Raw genomic sequence first — 5,185 nt, 5'->3', positions numbered from 1 at the left:
CGGGGGGGATGGGTGGGACATGTCTCTACCACTTTTTGCCAGGGTCGATTTTGTTCCTAACACTTTTGAAACATCTCGCGGCACAGATGTACCAATACAAATAAAACATTTCCAGTTAACAGCATTCGTTTCATTTTTTTGTTAAATAACAGGCGATCTAGCACTGAAATGTGTTGTCTTCTTTTGGAAACGCGCTTCAATCCGTTGCGGAGATTCGTTCCAGTGAAATCACAATTCAAAACGCACACAAACGTGTCCCTGTTTCTTATGGGTTCTAATCCGCTCTCGTATATTTTTTCCCCCTCATCAAAACATATACAACCACTGATAAACATTATATCAATTCAACCACTGATAAACATTATTGGTTTTGATGAGGGGAAAAAAAAAAACTATATACGAGTGCGGATTAGAACCTCCAACCTCCCGAGTCCCGACACGCTAGGCAAAAATTCTACCTCTGGACCATCACTGTACATATGAATTAAAGGGCGTATATACTCAATATACTCACTATACTCGCACGTTGTGCTCATTTTTATTTATATACATCAGGAAGCTACAGGACATCGTCTTTCAAAACACGATCTACTCAAAAGAGAAAAAAAGAACGAATGCGTCATTGTACCCAGCACTTTTGAAAATGCCCTTCCGAGTACGTCTCTGCCCCCAGCACATTTCAAACCAAACTGACGTCCATGGTCTCTCACACCAAAGGCATGTGTCTTATCCACTGCAGCATCACCACCCCCTAAATACTGAGAAGTGTTATACAGAAATGAATCTGAATAGACTGGCCATTCCAACTTTAGGTCTTCTTCAGAAGCGCTTATTGCATCGGTCACTTAGAGAAAAAACAAGTATTAGCTATTGGGAGCCCCAAAAACATCTGATGTTTTCATTCAGGGTGTTTGTCCCTCATATACTGCTCCAGGGTCTTGATAAATTGTGTCATTTATTTGTTTAGAATCTGTAATTCTTTTTAGTCTTTTATGAGTTTAATAAAAAACTCTGCCACTTCTTCTGTCCAAACATACCGCTGCATCTACGTCAGGTGACCTGTAAATGTGGAAAAAACTATTTTCATTACATTTTTGCGAAATATTCCTTTTTCGAACTCCATGAAACCCCCCTCATACGAGCGTAAAAGCCTTTTTTGTGAAAAAATTGTGCCTTTTGCGAAATTGACAAGTTTCCATTGGGCATATTTTTAAATCGCAATTTCAATTTGCGCAATTTGTAATAGAAAGGCAATCCTCTAGAATCTTATAGACCATTTCTCAAGTTTCTCAAGTCCCATTTCTGGACACTGGTCCAGAAGCACTTCCTGTTTCAGTTTGTAACTGTTTTCTTTATTTCACATGTAAAGAAAACATCTTAAAGATGTTTGTTTAACTTTTTGATTCAGTTTTAAATGTTCTGTTGGTTGTATTTTATCCCAGCTTTTATGTAGTGTTAAAAAACTGAAACAGGAAGTGCTTCTGGACCAGTGTTGTTTACATCTTGTGAAATGGTCTATAGAAATTAGCAATTTCGTTTAAAAGAGAAAATTCCTCTAAAAGTGCAAATACAAGGTGGTTTGCGCATATTCCAACATGCCTTTCTGTCCGTGCTCTCCTGGGTGCGGACGACCACGATATACACGTTGCCTTCAGTGTATAGACATTAGCTATGTTTCCATCCAAAGCTGCGAATTTAAACTTTTAAATTTGGAATATCGCATAAACATTTTGCGAATAAAGCAGCATTTCCATCCAGTGAGTCAAAGAGAACAAAATGGTCACTTCCTAAAACAGGTGCTGAAAATCATTTAGAAAAGCAAGAGAAGCCACTGTATGTAATCATTTTTGTATAATAAATTACTTGTGGCTCAGAGAAGAATAAACACATTATCTTGCTTTCGGAGGCAAACGCTGAAGTTCGAGAAGAGTTTGGACACATGGTTAGCACTTACTGCCCCATCACGTGGCATTCTCTTCACTTTCTCTCTGGGCAGAACTGCAATATAGCATGTCCCTTCAGCAGAGATGAAGATGTAGTTCTTACAGCCATTTATTGTACCCAAGAAGGGTGGTGGGCTCAGACCGAGGATCTACGAGTATTGAATCGGGCCCCTCACGTGGCTCTGATTCAGGATGCTCATTCAGAAATACCAGGGGCCTCATGTACAAAGACTTGCGTTGAATTCATACTAAAACATTGCGTACGAACAAAGCTGTAAATGTGCGTACGCACAAAAAAAACTCAAAACAGATGTAAGAATGTCTGCGTACGGATCCCACGCATATTCTCTTTGTACATCTCAATTAACGTAAAATTGAGTGCACATGCACGACAACAACGCCCGACCCATTCTCCTCCCTCAATTAAATTAATTTAAATATGGTAATTAGGCCAATTTAGCAAAAGAAACCTGCAAGATCATGGCTAAAGAAACCTGCAAGAAACAAAATTTCACTGAAAATGTGAATATATGTGAAAGTGTAATATATTCCTGTGATCAAAGCTGAATTTTCAGCATCATTACTCGTCTTCAGATTCACATGAACCTTCAGAAATCACTCTAATATGATGATTTGATGATCAAGAAACATTTATGATTATTAACAGTGTTGAAAACAGCTGTGCTTCTACTTCATATTTTCATGGAAACCGTGATATAGCATTCAGGATTCTTTAATGAATAAAAACTTAAATCAAACACATATAGAAATCGTATAATCTTTTGTAAAATTGTAAATGAATTTACTGGCACTTTTAAACAAATTCAATATGTCCTCGTTGCACAAAAATATTACTTTCTTTTTTTTTTTTTACCTTTACTGACCGAATTAATGAAGTTTATTCTTTACATGTAGTCATTTAGCAGACACTTTTATCCAAAGCGACTTACATCTGAGGACTAAATCAAACAAGTCATTGTGAAGAGGCAATAACACCACAAGAAGTGCTCCAAATACAAAGTTCATTGCTCAGAGTACTATAAACCGGACAAGTAAGGATTTATTTTACACTGTATTAAAGGGATAATTCACTTTGAAATTAATTTTTGATATGTTTTAGCGTACCTCAAGGGCATCCAAGATGTTAGGTGTCTTTGTTTCCACAGTATTTTTAATTTTTTAATTTTTCAGTCAAACCGTTGTTGTCTATCAGTCATACACTGGAGGCTAAGGGGGTCCATTAAAAAGCATGCACAGAGAAGTCCAAATTAAACATGATTTAATGACTCGTAAATGTAAGTACACATTGATGGCCTAAGACACGAAACGAGCGGTTTGTGTGAGAAAACGAACAATATTTATATCGTTTTTACCTCTTGTAATCATAGCCATGACAAAATGATCTGACAGCATGGACGCTTCGGTCTGCGCATGCGCTGGAAGTGATCGCTTGCTCGCCTACGTCACTCTTTGTTTATACAGAGAATTCGGAAGTTTTACCTTTCTCTAAACATATTTAGATATACGGGAAACCGCAATGGAAGACGATTCCGGTATATCTAAATATGTTTAGTAAAAGGTAAAACTTCCAAAATCTCTGTGTAAATATTGAGTGATGTCACACGCAAGCGATCACTTCCGTAACATTGAACTGATTCAGTTCGGTTCAGTTGGACATTGCAAAACTGATTCAGATCACTTGGACGTCACTGTGATGACACGAGGTAAAAACGGTATAAATAATGTTCGTTTTCTCACACAAACTGCTCATTGTCACGGATCCATCAGTGTCAGCACCAGAACCTTCACTTCGCCCACTCGTTCCAGCTCCCCAGCATACTAATCACTGTCACCTGTCCGCATCAATCACCGTCCCAATCATCCTCCCTTTATAAACTCACTCCTCACAGTCACTCACCGTCTGGTCTCGTCGACACACCGGCTACAGACTCCCGCTACACTTCCACTTGCAAAGGAATACTTACCCGCTAGCTTCCAGCCTCATCTGCTCCTCATCCGCTCCTGGTCCCCGGTCTCCTTCTGGTCATCCGTCCGCTGCCACAGCTCTTCTGTCTTCCAGTCCTGCTCAAGATAAGAGATACATTATCAGACTGTTTCCCGCTCCACTACTGAACTTTCTCTAAGATACTCACCTGCTATTTGACCATATCACCTGTCTCAATAAACCTGGCTTATACTCATCCATCTGTGTCCTTCTAGTCTGTGACAGAAGACCAGACCTACAAAATGCTGCAATCCACCCCGAGCACCAGCGCTACACTGGACCCACCTTCTCCTACCATTCCCCGGACTAGCGCTCCAGCACTCACCACATCCACCGTAACCACTTCTTCCCCATCTGCCTCTGCCAGTCCCATGGCCCAACCAGCGCCCTTCTCTGGCGAGGAGGAGGAGTGCAGCGGCTTCCTCTTACAGTGCGAGCTCTACATGGAGATGAATCCATTATCCTTCCCCACCGAACGATCGAAAGTAGCCTTCTTCATCTCTCTCCTGCGAGGTCGAGCACTCAATTGGGCTCATGCCCTCTGGAAGGATCGAGGTCCTGTTACTCGGACATTCACCGCTTTCTCCGGCCACTTCACCGAGGTGTTCTCTCAGTCTGCACATTCCATCTCGGTCCAAGATCAGCTGTACCGTCTGAGACAAGGGAGATCGTCCGTCGCTTCATATGCGCTGCAATTCCGCACCCTCGCCGCTACTCTCGGTTGGAATGAGTCTGCTCTCATCACCGCCTACCATCACGGTCTACATCCTGATATCCGCCTCCAGCTCGCAATTTATGACGACAACGTCGGTATCGAGAGCATCATCCAGCGATCCATTCGCATCGATCAGCGACGCACTGCATGCCAGCTCGACAGCCCAGCACCTCCAACTCCTCGCCCAGCGCCCCGCCACCACAGTCCTCCAGCACCAGAGCCGATGGAAGTCGGTACCACTCGCCTGCCAGTGTCCGAGAGAAATCGTCGCATCACCAGCGGTCTGTGTTTATACTGTGGAGCCTCCGGCCATCTGCTCGCCTCCTGCCCCGTTCATCCACCCCGACCCGCTGTGAGTACGGTCCAATTACCCTTGCCCATCTCCTCCTAGAAATTCACTGCGGCCACTGTCACTTATCTGAACCGTTCCATTACAGTTCAGGCGCTGATCGACTCCGGATCAGCGGCCAACTTCATCGCTCTGTCTACGTTAAACCGTCTACAAACCAAACAACGAACCAT

This window comes from Pimephales promelas, chromosome 9 (assembly GCF_988280905.1).
Source record: "Pimephales promelas chromosome 9, fPimPro1.hap1.1, whole genome shotgun sequence".
NCBI lineage: Eukaryota > Metazoa > Chordata > Actinopteri > Cypriniformes > Leuciscidae > Pimephales > Pimephales promelas.
Note: the sequence above shows the minus strand (reverse complement) of the source record.